This window comes from Scyliorhinus torazame, chromosome 4 (assembly GCF_047496885.1).
Source record: "Scyliorhinus torazame isolate Kashiwa2021f chromosome 4, sScyTor2.1, whole genome shotgun sequence".
Classification (NCBI taxonomy): domain Eukaryota; kingdom Metazoa; phylum Chordata; class Chondrichthyes; order Carcharhiniformes; family Scyliorhinidae; genus Scyliorhinus; species Scyliorhinus torazame.
The window spans coordinates 31,349,444-31,367,961 of record NC_092710.1 but is presented as its reverse complement, the minus strand read 5'-3'; the positions used below and the strand labels follow the sequence as shown (position 1 = coordinate 31,367,961).

The following is an 18,518-nucleotide window of genomic DNA, read 5'->3' as shown; positions in this document are numbered from 1 at the left end:
CGCTGCGTGCCTCTCCCTTGCTGCGTCCCTCTCCCTCGCTGCGCCACTCGCTCTGCGCCCCCAGTGTCTGAGTGAGTGTGTAAGTGCGAGTGAGTGTGTATAACAGTGAATGAGTGTGTCAGAGTCAGTGTGGATGTGAGTGTGTCATACAGTGAGTGAGTGTAAGAGTGAGAATTGGTGAGAACTAGTGTGTGTGAGAGTGAGTCAGTATGAGTTAGGGTGACTGTGTGTAAGAGTGAGTGAGTCAGTGTGTGAGTATGTAAGTGTGAGTGATTGTGTAAGTGAGTTTGAGTGTGTGGGCGAGTTAGTGTGGAAGAATGAGTGAGTGTGCGAGTGTGTGTGTAATAGTGGGTGTGAGTGAGTGTGTATGAGTGAGTGAGTGAGTGTGTATGAGTGTGTAAGAGCGAGTGTGTGTGTGAAGGAATGTGTAAGAGTGAGTGAGGGAGTGTGAGTGAGTGTGCAAGTGAGTGCTTACATATGAGAGAATGAGTGTGTGTAAGACTGAGTGAGTGGTGTGAATGTGTAAGTGAGAGTGTGAGAGTAAGTCAGTGTGTAATAATGAGTGAGTGTGTAGGAATAATTGAGTTTCAGTGTGTGAGCGAGTGTGTAATAGTGAGCAAGTGTGCGTCAGGGTGTGTAAGCGTGATTTAGTTATTAAGTGCGTGATAGTGTGTGTTAGTGAGCGATTGTGTCAGGGTGTGAGTGAGTGTGTAAGAGTGAGTTAAATCTAACCCCTCAATTTGGTTTCACTCTGTAACGCACTCCTGGGTATCTGTTATTCTCCATATAAACTATCCTGAACCCCTCGATTAGATTCCAGTCTGTAACGCACTCCTGGGTATCTGTTATTCTATATATAAACTATCCAGAACCCCTCGATTAGATTCCAGTCTGTAACTCACTCCCGGGTATCTGTTATTCTCCATATAAACTATCCTGAACCCCTCGATTAGATTCCCGTCTGTAACACACTCCTGGGTATCTGTTATTCTCCATATAAACTATCCTGAACCCCTCGATTAGATTCCCGTCTGTAACTCACTCCCGGGTATCTGTTATTCTCTACATATGATGTGGAGATGCCGGCGTTGGACTGGGGTGAGCACAGTACGAAGTCTTACAACACCAGGTTAAAGTCCAACAGGTTTGTTTCGATGTCACTAGCTTTCGGAGCGCTGCTCATTCCTCAGGTGGCAGGATTCAACTGAGGAAGGAGCAGTGCTCCGAAAGCTAGTGACATCGAAACAAACCAGTTGGACTTTAACCTGGTGTTGTAAGACTTTGTACTATTCTCTACATAAACTATCCTGAACCCCTCGATTAGATTCCAGTCTGTAACTCACTCCCGGGTATCTGTTATTCTATATGTAAACTATCCTGAACCCCTCGATTAGATTCCCGTCTGTAACTCACTCCTGGGTATCTGTTATTCTATATATAAACTATCCTGATCCCCTCGATTAGATTCCAGTCTGTAACTCACTCCTGGGTATCTGTTGTTCTATTATAAACTATCCTGAACCCCTCGATTAGAATCCTGTCTGTCACTCACTCCCGGGTATCTGTTATTCTATATATAAACTATCCCGAAGCCCTCGATTAGATTCCAGTCTGTAACTCACTCCTGGGTATCTGTTATTCTGTATATCATCTATCCCGAAGCCCTCCATTAGATTGCAGTCAGTAATTCATTCCCAGATATAATCTATTCTGTGTATTAACCAACGATATGCCGGACTGAGATGTGGAGGAATTTTGTCACTCAGATGGTGGTGAATCCTGGGAATTCTCTATCCCAGAGGGATGTGGAGACTCAGTCATTGAGCCGGTTCTAGACTGCGATTGATTGATCAACAAGAGGCACGGGGATAGGGCAGGAAGACGGTGTTGAAATGGAAGAATCTCCATGATCATATTGACTGGTGGAGTGAGTTCGAAGGGCTGAATGGACCAGTCCTGCTCCTATTCCTTGTGGTCTGTCATTGCTAATTATTTCTATGTTTATCTATTTAAGATTATCCGGAAAAGTGGGATGGAAATGAATTCGGCATCGTTTTGGATTTGGATATTGGAGTAATCATCATTTGGGGTCAGTTCTGTTATGTTGATAATTTGCGATCTCTTTTCAAAATAAAACCCTTCCTTTGAAAACATTGCTTCATTCCCTCTACTTGCTGTAAATATCCTGGCAGCGTCTGTTGTGGAAATTGGAGAGGAACATTTATTCCGTTTGTAACCCCGTGGTGCACCTGTCCTGGTAGTGTTTGATGGGACAGTGTAGAGGGAGCTTTACTCTGTATCTAACCCCGTGCTGTACCTGTCCTGGGAGTGTTTGATGGGGCAGTGTAGAGGGAGCTTTACTCTCTTTCTAACCCCGTGCTGTACCTGTCCTGCGAGTGTTTGATGGGGCAGTGTAGAGGGAGCTTTACTCTGTATCTAACACCATGCTGCACCTGTCCTGGAAGTGTTTGATGGGGTCAGTGCAGAGGGAGCTTTACTCTATATCTAACCCCGTGCTGTACCTGTCCTGGGAGTGTTTGATGGGGACAGTGTAGAGGGAACTTTACTCTGTATCTAACCCCACGCTGTACCTGTCCTGGGAGTGTTTGATCGGGACAGTGTAGAGGGAGCTTTACACCGTATCTAACCCTGTGCTGTACCTGTCCTGTGAGTGTTTGATGGGGACAGTGTAGAGGGAGCTTTACTCTGTATCTAACCTCATGCTGTACCTGTCCTGGGAGTGTTTGATGGGGGACAGTGTAGAGAGAGCTTTACTCTGTATCTAACCCCGTGCTGTACATGTCCTGGGATTGTTTGGTGGGGACAGTGTAGAGGGAGCTTTACTCTGTATCTGACCCCGTGCTGTACCTGTCCTGGGAGTGTTTGATGGGGACAGTGTAGAGGGAGCTGTACTCTGTATCTGACCCAGTGCTGTACCTGTCCTGGGAGTGTTTGATGGGGACAGTGTCGAGGGAGCTGTACTCTGTTCTAACCCCATGCTGTACCTGTCCTGGGATTGTTTGATGGGGACAGTGTAGAGGGAGCTGTACTCTGTATCTGAACCTGTGCTGTACCTGTCCTGGGAGTGTTTGATGTGGGCAGTGTAGAGGAAACCTTACTCTGTATCTAACTCCTTATTCATGGGTCACTAAACGTGAGCGTGCGGGTACATTAAGCAATCAGGAGGGCCAATGGTACGTTAACTTTCATCGCTCGGGGTTATTAGTACAGGTTTAAGATGACTTGCTGCAATTGTACAGAGCCTTGGTCACAACACACCTGGACCATTGTGTAGAGTTTTGTTCTCCATATCTAAGGAAGGATATACTTGCTGTAGAAGGAGTGTAACGGAGATTCACCAGACGAATCCCTGGGATGGTGAAGTTGTCTGATGAGGAGAGATTGAGGAAAATGTACCCGTGTTCCCGAGAGTGCCGAAAAATGAGAGGTGATCTTGAAACATACACAATTCATACGGGGCATCACAAGATAGATGTAGGTTGGATGATCATTCTGACTGGTGAGATTAGAACCAGGGGGAGGGGGTACAGTCTCAAACCATAAGACATAGAAGCAGAATTAGGCCACTCGGCCCATCGAGTCTGCTCCGCCATTCAATCATGGGTAATATTTTTCTAATTCCCATTCTCCTGCCTTCTCTCCATAACCCCTGATCCCCTTATTGATCAAGAACCTATCTATCCCTGTCTTAGAGATACTCAGTGATTTGGCCTCCACACCCTTCTGCGGCAAAGAGTTCCACAGATTCACCACCCTCTGGCTGAAGAAATTCCTCCTCATCTCTGTTTTAAAGGATCGTCCCTTTAGTCTGAGATGGTGTCCTCTGCTTCTAATTGTTCCTACAAGTGGAAACATCCTCTCCACGTCCACTCTATCCAGGCCTCGCAGTATCCTGTAAGTTTCAATAAGATCCCCCCTCATCCTTCTGACCGCCAACGAGTACAGACCCAGTGTCCTTAACCATTCATCATACGACAAGTTCTTCATTCCAGGGAACATTCTTGTGAACCTACTCTGGACCCTTTCCAAGGCCAGCACATCCTTCCTTAGATACTGGGCCCAAAACTGCTCACAATACTCCAAATGGGATCTGCCTAGAGCCTTATACAGCCTCAGAAGTACGTCTCTGGTCTTGTATTCTCGCCCTCTTGACATGAATGCTCAGAATCAGGGGTAGACCATTGCAGACTGAGATGAGGAGGAATTTCTTCATTAAGAGGGTGGAGACTCCAGAGGGTTGTGGAAGCTCAATCATTGAGCATGTTCCAGACACAAATCGAGTGTGTATAATGCAATAGGAATGTGTGTGTGAGTGTGCGTGCGTCTGTGCGTGCCAGGATCTGTTTGAATGGTGGAGCAGACTCGATGGGCCAAACGGCCTACACCTGCTCATATTTTCCTTTGAGACTTAAATGCGTATACACACACAGATTCACAGATACACACACACACACACACATGCGCGTGCACACACTGACTGATACATACACGGGTCCAGATACATGCATACATACACACACATGCGTGCATAGACACATGCATGTACACACACATTGGCGCACACACACATATATATTAGCCATTTAAGACCATTTGATAGAATGCTACACATCCCAGTTTGCCAATGACACCAAACATTAGACAGCATTGTAAGCAACATAGCTGGAAATATCAAATTGCAGGGAGATATTATCCTTTTGGCAGTAGACTGAACTGGTGGACGTGTTTCTGTGTTGGGAAATGTAAGATGATGTACTTTAGACTTAAAAAGGATAGAACCGTGATCTTTATAAACGATGAGAAGACAGAAACAGTGGAAGTTTAAACTGTACAGATATTTCACAGCTAGATTCACACACACAATACAGACATCAATGTATGGTAGATTTTGGAAGTTCCACAAATGTTGTCAAGTGCAGTGCGAGGCGTACCTCAATGTTTCAGTCTTACTGAGAAACTGTCAGCCCACAGGGACAACATTTTTGTATAATAGGATTGAAGCACAAGTTCAAATAGTTTTGTTTCAAAGTTTAAAATAACCAGTCATTTTTCTGTGCAGCTTTCGGAATCTGTCAGTGGAATTTAGGTTATACAGGCAAGTGTTAACAAGAGTATTGGGAACTGATTAGAAGTTTTGATGGAGATATTCCTGCATTATGGAAATGTGTGAGATCTATTTAGGGTTGGGGAATGGATTGATCAAAGGATGTAGTTTTTTGTTATCTATATCAGACTGACAGCCTTGAAGATTGACAACTTCCATGTGCTGAAATAAAGGATTGATTAACCAAGGCCTATTATTCAAATACTTCAGACAAGTGACAAAACAACAATAACAGAGAATATACAAACAGAGACAAGCAGACACCTGGAATCGGAGCTTAAACTTCATGTTTAAATGTGAAGGGCTGAAATAAGCAAGAGTCCACCCTGGGATTCGGTGCAATTTGAGTTCTGCTTTTCCATAAAATAAAAATAACTATCTGCAATGAAAAATTCTTTGGACAGGACAGAGGGATTTTGACTCTGTATTTAAGCCCAGACAGTATTTGGGTTGTGAGTGTTTGATGGACAGTGCAGATAAAGCTTTACTCTGAAACACTGGAATTTAGTTTAAGGGTGATTTAATCACATGCTTCAGAATAATAATTGATATTGTACATCTCGTGTGTGTCTCAGTGTCAGCTGTGAAACATGTACAGCACAATCTCATCCTGTTTCTGTGTGTCTCTCTGAAATTAGCTGGTCCATTTCCTAAATTACCACTGACTCGATTTCAAAAGGTCTCCATTGCCTGTGAAGCAGTTTGTGATACCCAAAGGTTATGAAAAGTGCTTTCGAAAAGTCTGTCCCCAAGCTGTTGTGAGGATGTTCAGAGTCAGTGTGTAACTTGGGTCACACACAGGCCAGATACACCTCTCCAAGTTAAAGGTGGAGAATGGATCTCGCTCCATTTGAAAGATGTAATGACGCAGCCTGTCTGAGTTTGTGTCTGTGTGTGAGTTTGTGTTTGTCTGTACACGTGTTTGTGTGTCTTGGGTGGGGTGGGAGGTTGTGTGTGTGACTCATTACGCGGCACGGTAGCACAGAGGGTAGCACTGTGGCTTCACAGCTCCAGGGTCCCGGGTTCGATTCCCGGCATGTTCTCCCTGTGTCTGCGTGGGTTTCCTCCGGGAGCTCCGGTTTCCTCCCACAAGTCTGAAAGACGTGCTGTTTGATAATTTGGACATTCTGAATTCTCCCTCTGTGTACCTGAACAGGCGCCGGAATGTGGCGACTAGGGGATTTTCACAGTAACTTCATTGCAGTGTTAATGTCAGCCTACGTGTGACAATAAAGATTATTATAAATGGTAGTCCCACAGGTTCTTAACCTGGGTACATGGTTGTCAGCACTCCAAAACTGTTAATTGTAGTGTCCACAGCAGTGTGGTGTAATGTAGTATTAACTGGGACAAGAGCTCATAGTATAAACAGTGACGGGGTCAACTGCAGTGATCACTGGGAAAGGAGCTAATGTGTTCTCAATCGAGATGTGGATGAGAACGGTTATACATCACAAGGTAATATTCACAATGACATTCTCTAATGCAGTAATATTTCTCACACCGTGTAGAGCAGGATTTACAGCTACTGATGCTGCTGGGAAATAAATTCATCCAGGGCTTTGTATCGGATTATTAAAATAGGTTATTGATTAAGGTGGTCTAGTCGCTAAGGCAGGCTCGATCAGCTGAATGGCCCATTCCTGTTCCTATGTACCTCCTGGGAGTATTTGGTGAGGACAGATATAGAGGGAGCTACATCTGGACAATTTTGGACACTAAGGGCAATTTAGCATGGCCAATCCACCTAACTTGCACATCTTTGGACTGTGGGAGGAAACCGGAGCACCCAGAGGATACCTACACACACACGGGGAGGATGTGCAGACTCCGCACAGACAGTGACCCAAGACGGAATCGAACCTTGGACCCTGGAGCTGTGAAGCAATTGTGCTATCCACAATGCTACCATGCTGCCCCAGAGCTTTACTCTGTATCTCACCCTGTGCTGTACCTGTCTTGTGAGTGTCCCTCTGTGTCCCTCACTCTCTCTCGCTGTGTCCCTCACTCTCTCTCGCTGTGTCCCTCACTCTCTCTCGCTGTGTCCCTCACTCTCTCTCGCTGTGTCCCTCACTCTCTCTCGCTGTGTCCCTCACTCTCTCTCGCTGTGTCCCTCCCTCTCTCCAGCTGCGTCCCTCCCTCTCTCTCGCTGCGTCCCTCCCTCTCTCTCGCTGCGTCCCTCCCTCTCTCTCGCTGCGTCCCTCCCTCTCTCTCGCTGCGTCCCTCCCTCTCTCTCGCTGCGTCCCTCACTCTCTCTCGCTGCGTCCCTCACTCTCTCTCGCTGCGTCCCTCACTCTCTCTCGCTGCGTCCCTCACTCTCTCTCGCTGCGTCCCTCACTCTCTCTCGCTGTGTCCCTCTCTCTCTCGCTGTGTCCCTCTCTCTCTCGCTGTGTCCCTCTCTCTCTCGTTGTGTCCCTCTCTCTCTCGGTGCGTCCCTCTTTCTCTAGCTGTGTCCCTCTCTCTCTCGCTGTCTCTCTCTCGCAGCGTCCCTCACTCTCTCTCCCTGTCCCCCTCTCTCTCCCTGTCCCCCTCTCTCTCCCTGTCTCCCTCTCTCTCCCTGTCCCCCTCTCTCTCCCTGTCCCCCTCTCTCTCCCTGTCCCCCTCTCTCTCCCTGTCCCCCTCTCTCTCCCTGTCCCCCTCTCTCTCCCTGTCCCCCTCTCTCTCCCTGTCCCCCTCTCTCTCCCTGTCCCCCTCTCTCTCCCTGTCCCCCTCTCTCTCCCTGTCCCTCTCTCTCTCCCTGTCCCTCTCTCTCTCCCTGTCCCCCTCTCTCTCCCGGTCCCCCTCTCTCTCTCTCTCCCTGCCCCTCTCTCTCTCCCTGCCCCTCTCTCTCTCCCTGCCCCTCTCTCTCTCTCTCTCCCTGTCCACCTCTCTCTCTCGCTGTGTCCCCCTCTCTCTCGCTGTGTCCCCCTCTCTCTCGCTGTGTCCCCCTCTCTCTCGCTGTGTCCCCCTCTCTCTCGCTGTGTCCCCCTCTCTCTCGCTGTGTCCCCCTCTCTCTCGCTGTGTCCCCCTCTCTCTCGCTGTGTCCCCCTCTCTCTCGCTGTGTCCCCCTCTCTCTCGCTGTGTCCCCCTCTCTCTTGCTGTGTCCCCCTCTCTCTTGCTGTGTCCCCCTCTCTCTCGCTGTGTCCCCCTCTCTCTCGCTGTGTCCCTCACTCTCTCTCGCTGTCTCCCCCTCTCTCCCTGTCCCCCTCTCTCTCCCTGTCCCCCTCTCTCTCCCTGTCCCCCTCTCTCTCCCTGTCCCCCTCTCTCTCCCTGTCCCCCTCTCTCTCCCTGTCCCCCTCTCTCTCCCTGTCCCCCTCTCTCTCCCTGTCCCCCTCTCTCTCCCTGTCCCCCTCTCTCTCCCTGTCCCCCTCTCTCTCCCTGTCCCCCTCTCTCTCCCTGTCCCCCTCTCTCTCCCTGTCCCCCTCTCTCTCCCTGTCCCCCTCTCTCTCCCTGTCCCCCTCTCTCTCTCGCTGTCTCCCACTCTCTCTCGCTGTGTCCCTCACTCTCTCTCGCTGCGTCCCTCACTCTCTCTCGCAGCGTCCCTCACTCTCTCTCGCTGCGTCCCTCACTCTCTCTCGCTGCGTCCCTCACTCTCTCTCGCTGTGGCCCTCACTCTCTCTCGCTGTGGCCCTCACTCTCTCTCGCTGTGTCCCTCACTCTCTGTCGCTGTGTCCCTCACACTCTCTCGCTGTGTCCCTCACTCTCTCTCGCTCTGTCCCCCTCTCTCTCCCTGTCCCCCTCTCTCTCCCTGTGTCCCCCTCTCTCTCCCTGTGTCCCCCTCTCTCTCCCTGTGTCCCCCTCTCTCTCCCTGTGTCCCCCTCTCTCTCCCTGTGTCCTCCTCTCTCTCGCTGTGTCCCCCTCTCTCTCGCTGTGTCCCCCTCTCTCTCGCTGTGTCCCCCTCTCTCTCGCTGTGTCCCCCTCTCTCTCGCTGTGTCTCCCTCTCTCTCGCTGCGTCCCTCTCTCTCGCTGCGTCCCTCTCTCTCGCTGCGTCCCTCTCTCTCGCTGCGTCCCTCTCTCTCGCTGCGTCCCTCTCTCTCGCTGCGTCCCTCTCTCACTCTCGCTGCGTCCCCCTCTCACTCTCGCTGCGTCCCCCTCTCACTCTCGCTGCGTCCCCCTCTCTCTCTCGCTGCGTCCCCCTCTGTCTCTCGCTGTGTCCCCCTCTGTCTCTCGCTGTGTCCCCCTCTCCCTCTGTGTCCCTGTCTCTCTCTGTGTCCTTCTGTCTCACTCTATCCCGCTCTTTCACTGCGTACCTCTTTCTCTCTGTGTCACTCTCTCTGTGTACCGTCTCTCTCTATGTGTCCCCCTCTCTCTGTGTCCCTCTCTCGCTGTGTCCCCGTCTCTCTCGCTTTGTCCCTCTCTGTCCCCCTCTCTCCACGGTGTGCCCCTCCCTCTCTTGGTGTGTCCCTCCCTCTCTCGGTGTGTCCCTCTCTCTCTCTCTCTCTCTCTCTCTCTCTCTCTCTCTCGCTGCCTCCCTCGCCCTCGCTGCGTCCCTCGCCCTCGCTGCGTCCCTCGCCCTCGCTGCGTCCCTCGCCTTCGCTGCGTCCCTCGCCCTCGCTGCGTCCCTCGCCCTCGCTGCGTCCCTCGCCCTCGCTGCGTCCCTCGCCCTCGCTGCGTCGCTCGCCCTCGCTGCGTCCCTCGCCCTCGCTGCGTCCCTCGCTGCGTCCCTCTCCCTCGCTGCGTCCCTCTCCCTCGCTGCGTCCCTCTCTCTCGCTGCGTCCCTCTCTCTCGCTGCGTCCCTCTCTCTCGCTGCGTCCCTCTCCCTCGCTGCCTCCCTCTCCCTCGCTGCCTCCCTCTCCCTCGCTGCCTCCCTCTCCCTCGCTGCCTCCCTCTCCCTCGCTGCCTCCCTCTCCCTCGCTGCCTCCCTCTCCCCCGCTGCCTCCCTCTCCCCCGCTGCCTCCCTCTCCCTCGCTGCCTCCCTCTCCCTTCGCTGCCTCCCTCTCCCTTCGCTGCCTCCCTCTCCCTTCGCTGCCTCCCTCTCCCTCGCTGCCTCCCTCTCCCTCGCTGCCTCCCTCGCCCTCGCTGCGTCCCTGGAACTCGCTATGTCCCTCGCCCTCATTGCGTCACTAGCCCTCGCTGCGTCCCTCGCCCTCGCTGCGTCCCTCGCCCTCGCTGCGTCCCTCGCCCTCTCTCGCTGCGTCCCTCGCCCTCTCTCGCTGCGTCCCTCGCTCTCTCTCGCTGCGTCCCTCTCTCTCTCTCGCTGCGTCCCTCGCTCTCTCTCGCTGCGTACCTCGCTCTCTCTCGCTGCGTCCCTCGCTCTCTCTCGCTGCGTCCCTCGCTCTCTCTCGCTGCGTCCCTCGCTCTCTCTCGCTGCGTCCCTCGCTCTCTCTCGCTGCGTCCCTCGCTCTCTCTCGCTGCGTCCCTCGCTCTCTCGCTGTGTCCCCCTCTCTCTCGCTGTGTCCCCCTCTCTCTCGCTGTGTCCCCCTCTCTCTCGCTGTGTCCCCCTCTCTCTCGCTGTGTCCCCCTCTCTCTCGCTGTGTCCCCCTCTCTCTCGCTGTGTCCCCCTCTCTCTCGCTGTGTCCCCCTCTCTCTCGCTGTGTCCCCCTCTCTCTCGCTGTGTCCCCCTCTCTCTCGCTGTGTCCCCCTCTCTCTCGCTGTGTCCCCCTCTCTCTCGCTGTGTCCCCCTCTCTCTCGCTGTGTCCCCCTCTCTCTCGCCGTGTCCCCCTCTCTCTCTCCTGTCCCCCTCTCTCTCCCTGTCCCCCTCTCTCTCCCTGTCCCCCTCTCTCTCCCTGTCCCCCTCTCTCTCCCTGTCCCCCTCTCTCTCCCTGTCCCCCTCTCTCTCCCTGTCCCCCTCTCTCTCCCTGTCCCTCCCTCTCTCCCTGTCCCTCTCTCTCTCCCGGTCCCCCTCTCTCTCCCGGTCCCCCTCTCTCTCTCTCTCTCCCTGCCCCTCTCTCTCTCCCTGCCCCTCTCTCTCTCCCTGTGTCCCCCTCTCTCTCGCTGTGTCCCCCTCTCTCTCGCTGTGTCCCCCTCTCTCTCGCTGTGTCCCCCTCTCTCTCGCTGTGTCCCCCTCTCTCTCGCTGTGTCCCCCTCTCTCTCGCTGTGTCCCCCTCTCTCTCGCTGTGTCCCCCTCTCTCTCGCTGTGTCCCCCTCTCTCTCGCTGTGTCCCCCTCTCTCTCGCTGTGTCCCCCTCTCTCTCGCTGTGTCCCCCTCTCTCTCGCTGTGTCCCCCTCTCTCTTGCTGTGTCCCCCTCTCTCTCGCTGTGTCCCCCTCTCTCTCGCTGTGTCCCTCACTCTCTCTCGCTGTCTCCCCCTCTCTCCCTGTCCCCCTCTCTCTCCCTGTCCCCCTCTCTCTCCCTGTCCCCCTCTCTCTCCCTGTCCCCCTCTCTCTCCCTGTCCCCCTCTCTCTCCATGTCCCCCTCTCTCTCTCGCTGTCTCCCACTCTCTCTCGCTGTGTCTCTCACTCTCTCTCGCGGCGTCCCTCACTCCCTCTCGCTGCGTCCCTCACTCTCTCTCGCTGCGTCCCTCACTCTCTCTCGCAGCGTCCCTCACTCTCTCTCGCTGCGTCCCTCACTCTCTCTCGCTGCGTCCCTCACTCTCTCTCGCTGTGGCCCTCACTCTCTCTCGCTGTGGCCCTCACTCTCTCTCGCTGTGTCCCTCACTCTCTGTCGCTGTGTCCCTCACACTCTCTCGCTGTGTCCCTCACTCTCTCTCGCTCTGTCCCCCTCTCTCTCCCTGTCCCCCTCTCTCTCCCTGTGTCCCCCTCTCTCTCCCTGTGTCCCCCTCTCTCTCCCTGTGTCCCCCTCTCTCTCCCTGTGTCCCCCTCTCTCTCCCTGTGTCCCCCTCTCTCTCCCTGTGTCCCCCTCTCTCTCGCTGTGTCCCCCTCTCTCTCGCTGTGTCCCCCTCTCTCTCGCTGTGTCCCCCTCTCTCTCGCTGTGTCCCCCTCTCTCTCGCTGTGTCCCCCTCTCTCTCGCTGTGTCCCCCTCTCTCTCGCTGTGTCCCTCTCTCGCTGTGTCCCCGTCTCTCTCGCTTTGTCCCTCTCTGTCCCCCTCTCTCCTCGGTGTGCCCCTCCCTCTCTTGGTGTGTCCCTCCCTCTCTCGGTGTGTCCCTCTCTCTCTCTCTCTCTCTCTCTCTCTCTCTCGCTGCCTCCCTCGCCCTCGCTGCGTCCCTCGCCCTCGCTGCGTCCCTCGCCCTCGCTGCGTCCCTCGCCCTCGCTGCGTCCCTCGCCCTCGCTGCGTCGCTCGCCCTCGCTGCGTCCCTCGCCCTCGCTGCGTCCCTCGCTGCGTCCCTCTCCCTCGCTGCGTCCCTCTCCCTCGCTGCGTCCCTCTCCCTCGCTGCGTCCCTCTCTCTCGCTGCGTCCCTCTCCCTCGCTGCCTCCCTCTCCCTCGCTGCCTCCCTCTCCCTCGCTGCCTCCCTCTCCCTCGCTGCCTCCCTCTCCCTCGCTGCCTCCCTCTCCCTCGCTGCCTCCCTCTCCCCCGCTGCCTCCCTCTCCCCCGCTGCCTCCCTCTCCCTTCGCTGCCTCCCTCTCCCTTCGCTGCCTCCCTCTCCCTTCGCTGCCTCCCTCTCCCTTCGCTGCCTCCCTCTCCCTCGCTGCCTCCCTCGCCCTCGCTGCGTCCCTGGAACTCGCTATGTTCCTCGCCCTCATTGCGTCACTAGCCCTCGCTGCGTCCCTCGCCCTCGCTGCGTCCCTCGCCCTCGCTGCGTCCCTCGCCCTCTCTCGCTGCGTCCCTCGCCCTCTCTCGCTGCGTCCCTCGCTCTCTCTCGCTGCGTCCCTCGCTCTCTCTCGCTGCGTACCTCGCTCTCTCTCGCTGCGTCCCTCGCTCTCTCTCGCTGCGTCCCTCGCTCTCTCTCGCTGCGTCCCTCGCTCTCTCTCGCTGCGTCCCTCGCTCTCTCTCGCTGCGTCCCTCGCTCTCTCTCGCTGCGTCCCTCGCTCTCTCTCGCTGCGTCCCTCGCTCTCTCTCGCTGCGTCCCTCGCTCTCTCTCGCTGCGTCCCTCGCTCTCTCTCGCTGCGTCCCTCGCTCTCTCTCGCTGCGTCCCTCGCTCTCTCTCGCTGCGTCCCTCGCTCTCTCTCGCTGCGTCCCTCGCTCTCTCTCGCTGCGTCCCCCTCTCTCTCGCTGTGTCCCCCTCTCTCTCGCTGTGTCCCCCTCTCTCTCGCTGCGTCCCTCTCTCTCGCTGCGTCCCTCTCTCTCGCTGCGTCCCTCTCTCTCGCTGCGTCCCCCTCTCTCTCGCTGCGTCCCCCTCACTCTCGCTGTGTCCCCCTCTCACTCTCGCTGTGTCCCCCTCTCACTCTCGCTGTGTCCCCCTCTGTCTCTCGCTGTGTCCCCCTCTGTCTCTCGCTGTGTCCTTCTGTCTCACTCTATCCCGCTCTTTCACTGCGTACCTCTTTCTCTCTGTGTCACTCTCTCTGTGTACCGTCTCTCTCTATGTGTCCCCCTCTCTCTGTGTCCCTCTCTCGCTGTGTCCCCGTCTCTCTCGCTTTGTCCTTCTCTGTCCCCCTCTCTCCTCGGTGTGCCCCTCCCTCTCTTGGTGTGTCCCTCCCTCTCTCGGTGTGTCCCTCTCTCTCTCTCTCTCTCTCTCTCTCTCGCTGCGTCCCTCTCTCTCGCTGCCTCCCTCGCCCTCGCTGCGTCCCTCGCCCTCGCTGCGTCCCTCGCCCTCGCTGCGTCCCTCGCCCTCGCTGCGTCCCTCGCCCTCGCTGCGTCCCTCGCCCTCGCTGCGTCCCTCGCCCTCGCTGCGTCCCTCGCCCTCGCTGCGTCCCTCGCCCTCGCTGCGTCCCTCGCCCTCGCTGCGTCGCTCGCCCTCGCTGCGTCCCTCGCCCTCGCTGCGTCCCTCGCTGCGTCCCTCTCCCTCGCTGCGTCCCTCTCCCTCGCTGCGTCCCTCTCCCTCGCTGCGTCCCTCTCCCTCGCTGCGTCCCTCTCTCTCGCTGCCTCCCTCTCCCTCGCTGCCTCCCTCTCCCTCGCTGCCTCCCTCTCCCTCGCTGCCTCCCTCTCCCTCGCTGCCTCCCTCTCCCTCGCTGCCTCCCTCTCCCCCGCTGCCTCCCTCTCCCTCGCTGCCTCCCTCTCCCTCGCTGCCTCCCTCTCCCTCGCTGCCTCCCACTCCCTCGCTGCCTCCCTCTCCCTTCGCTGCCTCCCTCTCCCTTCGCTGCCTCCCTCTCCCTTCGCTGCCTCCCTCTCCCTTCGCTGCCTCCCTCTCCCTTCGCTGCCTCCCTCTCCCTTCGCTGCCTCCCTCTCCCTTCGCTGCCTCCCTCTCCCTCGCTGCCTCCCTCTCCCTCGCTGCCTCCCTCGCCCTCGCTGCGTCCCTGGAACTCGCTATGTCCCTCGCCCTCATTGCGTCACTAGCCCTCGCTGCGTCCCTCGCCCTCGCTGCGTCCCTCGCCCTCTCTCGCTGCGTCCCTCGCCCTCTCTCGCTGCGTCCCTCGCTCTCTCTCGCTGCGTCCCTCGCTCTCTCTCGCTGCGTCCCTCGCTCTCTCTCGCTGCGTACCTCGCTCTCTCTCGCTGCGTCCCTCGCTCTCTCTCGCTGCGTCCCTCGCTCTCTCTCGCTGCGTCCCTCGCTCTCTCTCGCTGCGTCCCTCGCTCTCTCTCGCTGCGTCCCTCGCTCTCTCTCGCTGCGTCCCTCGCTCTCTCTCGCTGCGTCCCTCGCTCTCTCTCGCTGCGTCCCTCGCTCTCTCTCGCTGCGTCCCTCGCTCTCTCTCGCTGCGTCCCTCGCTCTCTCTCGCTGCGTCCCTCGCTCTCTCTCGCTCCGTCCCTCGCTCTCTCTCGCTGCGTCCCTCGCTCTCTCTCGCTGCGTCCCTCGCTCTCTCTCGCTGCGTCCCTCGCTCTCTCTCGCTGCGTCCCTCGCTCTCTCTCGCTGCGTCCCTCGCTCTCTCTCGCTGCGTCCCTCGCTCTCTCTCGCTGCGTCCCTCGCTCTCTCTCGCTGCGTCCCTCGCTCTCTCTCGCTGCGTCCCTCGCTCTCTCTCGCTGCGTCCCTCGCTCTCTCTCGCTGCGTCCCTCGCTCTCTCTCGCTGCGTCCCTCGCTCTCTCTCGCTGCGTCCCTCGCTCTCTCTCGCTGCGTCCCTCGCTCTCTCTCGCTGCGTCCCTCGCTCTCTCTCGCTGCGTCCCTCGCTCTCTCTCGCTGCGTCCCTCGCTCTCTCTCGCTGCGTCCCTCGCTCTCTCTCTCCCTGCGTCCCTCGCTCTCTCTCTCCCTGCGTCCCTCGCTCTCTCTCTCCCTGCGTCCCTCGCTCTCTCTCGCTGCGTCCTTTACTCACTTTCGCTTTACTCTGTATCCAACCCCATGCTGTACCTGTCCTGGGAGTGTTTGCTGGGGACAGTATAGAGGGAGCTTTACTCTGTATCTAACCCCGTGCTGTACCTGTCCTGGGAGTGTTTGATGGGGACAGTGTAGAGGGAGCTTTACTCTGTATCTAACCCAGTGCTGTACCTGTCCTGGGAGTGTTTGCTGGGGACAGTGTAGAGGGAGCTTTACTCTGTATCTAACCCCGTGCCGTACCTGTCCTGGGAGTGTTTGATGGGGACAGTGTAGAGGGAGCTTTACTCTGTTTCTAACCCCCGTGCTGTACCTGCCCTGGGAGTGTTTGATGGGGACAGTGTAGAGGGTGCTTTACTCTGTATCTAACCCCGTGCTGTACCTGCCCCGGGAGTGTTTGCTGGGAACAGTGTAGAGGGAGATTTACTCTGTATAAAACTCCGTGCTGTACCTGTCCTGGGAGTGTTTGATGGGGACAGTGTAGAGGTTGCTTTACTCTGTATCTAACCCCATGCTGTACCTGTCCTGGGAGTGTTTGATGGGGACAGCATAGAGGAACCCTTACTCTGTATCTAACCCTGTGCTGTACCTGTCCTGGGAGTGTTTGATGGGGACAGCGTGAGTGAGTGGTTGTGTCAGTGTATAAGTGAGTGAGTGTGTAAGTGTGAATTAGTTAGTGTGTGAGTATGTGAGTGAGTGACTGTGTCAAGAGTTACTGAATGTGTAATGGTGAGTTTGTGTAAGAGTGAGCAAGTCAGTGTGTGTGTGTATGTCAGTGTGAGTGATTGTGTAAGTGAGTTTGAGTGTGTGGGCGAGTTAGTGTGGAACAATGAGCGAGTAGGTGAGTGAGTGTGCGAGTGTGTGTGTAATAGTGGGTGTGAGTGAGTGAGTGTGTGTGAGTGAGTGTGTGTGAGTGAGTGAGAGTGAGTGAGTGTAAGAGCGAGTGTGTGTGTGTGAAGGAATGTGTAAGAGTGAGTGAGGGAGTGTGAGTGAGTGTGCAAGTGAGTGCTTACGTATGAGAGAATGAGTGTGTGTAAGACTGAGTGAGTGGTGTGAATGTGTAAGTGAGAGTGTGAGAGTAAGTCAGTGTGTAATAATGAGTGAGTGTGTAGGAATAATTGAGTTTCAGTGTGTGAGCGAGTGTGTAATAGTGAGCAAGTGTGCATCAGGGTGTGTAAGCGTGATTTCGTTATTAAGTGCGTGATAGTGTGTGTTAGTGAGCGATTGTGTCAGGGTGTGAGTGAGTGTGTAAGAGTGAGTTAAATCTAACCCCTCAATTTGGTTTCACTCTGTAACACACTCCTGGGTATCTGTTATTCTCTATATATGATGTGGAGATGCTGGCGTTGGACTGGGGTGAGCACAGTACGAAGTCTTACAACACCAGGTTAAAGTCCAACAGGTTTGTTTCGATGTCACTAGCTTTCGGAGCGCTGCTCCGTCCTCAGGTGAATCCTGCCACCTGAGGACGGAGCAGCGCTCCGAAAGCTAGTGACATCGAAACAAACCAGTTGGACTTTAACCTGGTGTTGTAAGACTTCGTCCTATTCTCTATATAAACTATCCTGAACCCCTCGATTAGATTCCAGCCTGTCACTCACTCCCGGGTATCTGTTATTCTATATGTAAACTATCCTGAAACCCTCGATTAGATTCCAGTCTGTAACTCATTCCTGGGTATCTGTTATTCTGTATATAAACCATCCAGAACCCCTCGATTAGGTTCCAGTCTGTAACGCACTCCTGGGTATCTGTTATTCTATATGTAAACTATCCTGAACCCCTCAATTAGATTCCTGTCTGTCGCTCACTCCCGGGTATCAGTTATTCTTTATATAAACTATCCTGAACCCCTCGATTAGATTCCAGTCTGTAACTCACTCCTGGGTATCTGTTATTCTATATATAAACTATCCTGAACCCCTCAATTAGATTCCTGTCTGTCACTCACTCCCGGGTATCAGTTATTCTATATATAAACTATCCCGAAGCCCTCTATTAGATTCCAGTCTGTAACTCACTCCCGGGTATCTGTTATTCTGTATATAATCTATCCCGAAGCCCTCCATTAGATTGCAGTCTGTAATTCATTCCCAGATATAATCTATTCTGTGTATTAACCAACGATATGCCGGACTGAGATGAGGAGGAATTTTGTCACTCAGATGGTGGTGAATCCTGGGAATTCTCTATCCCAAAGGGGTGTGGAGACTCAGTCATTGAGCCGGTTCTGGACTGCGATTGATGGATCAACAAGAGGCACGTGGATAGGGCAGGAAGACGGTGTTGAAATGGAAGAATCTCCATGAGCATATTGACTGGTGGAGTGAGTTCGAAGGGCTGAATGGACCAGTCCTGCTCCTATTCCTTGTGGTCTGTCATTGCTAATTATTTCTATGTTTATCTATTTAAGATTATCCGGAAAAGTGGGATGGGAATGAATTCTGCATCGTTTTGGATTTGGATATTGGAGTAATCATCATTTGGGGTCAGTTCTGTTATGTTGATAATTTGCGATCTCTTTTCAAAATAAAACCCTTCCTTTGAAAACATTGCTTCATTCCCTCTACTTGCTGTAAATATCCTGGCAGCTTCTATTGTGGAAATTGGAGAGGAACATTTATTCCGTTTGTAACCCCGTGGTGCACCTGTCCTGGTAGTGTTTGATGGGACAGTGTAGAGGGAGCTTTACTCTGTATCTAACCCCGTGCTGTAGCTGCCCTGGGAGTGTTTGATAGGGACAGTGCAGAGGGAGCTTTACTCTGTATCCAACCTCGTACTGTACCTGTCCTGGGAGTGTTTGATGGGGACAGTGTAGAGGGAGCGTTACTCTGTATCTAACCCCGTGCTGTACCTGTCCTGGGTGTGTTTGATGGGGAGAATGTAGAGGGAGCTTTACACTGTATCTAACCCCGTGCTGTACCTGTCCTGGGAGTGTTTGATGGGGACAGTGTAGAGGGAGCTTTACTCTGTATCTAACCCCGTGCTGTACCTGTCCTGGGTGTGTTTGATGGGGACAGTGTAGAGGGAGCTTTACTCTGTATCTAACCCCGTGCTGTACCTGTCCTGGGAGTGTTTGATGGGGACAGCGTCGAGGAAGCTTTACTCTGTATACATCATCGTAATGTAGCTGCCCTTGGAGTGTTTGATGGGGACGGTTTAGAGGGATGTGTAATCTGTATGTAACCCCATGATAGACTTTTGCTAACAGTGTTTGATGGAGATTCTGAATCTTGAATTGA

The 18,518-nt window shown here is 54.7% G+C and overlaps 1 long non-coding RNA gene across 1 annotated transcript; it reads left to right on the top strand.

Annotated features, from left to right (window-relative positions):
* Positions 1–1,583: 1,583 nt before the first annotated feature.
* Positions 1,584–17,826, top strand: LOC140411576 (uncharacterized). The gene is made up of 2 exons (XR_011940870.1): positions 1,584–2,089; positions 17,690–17,826. It is a non-coding gene; the product is annotated as an uncharacterized lncRNA (long non-coding RNA).
* Positions 17,827–18,518: the final 692 nt, after the last annotated feature.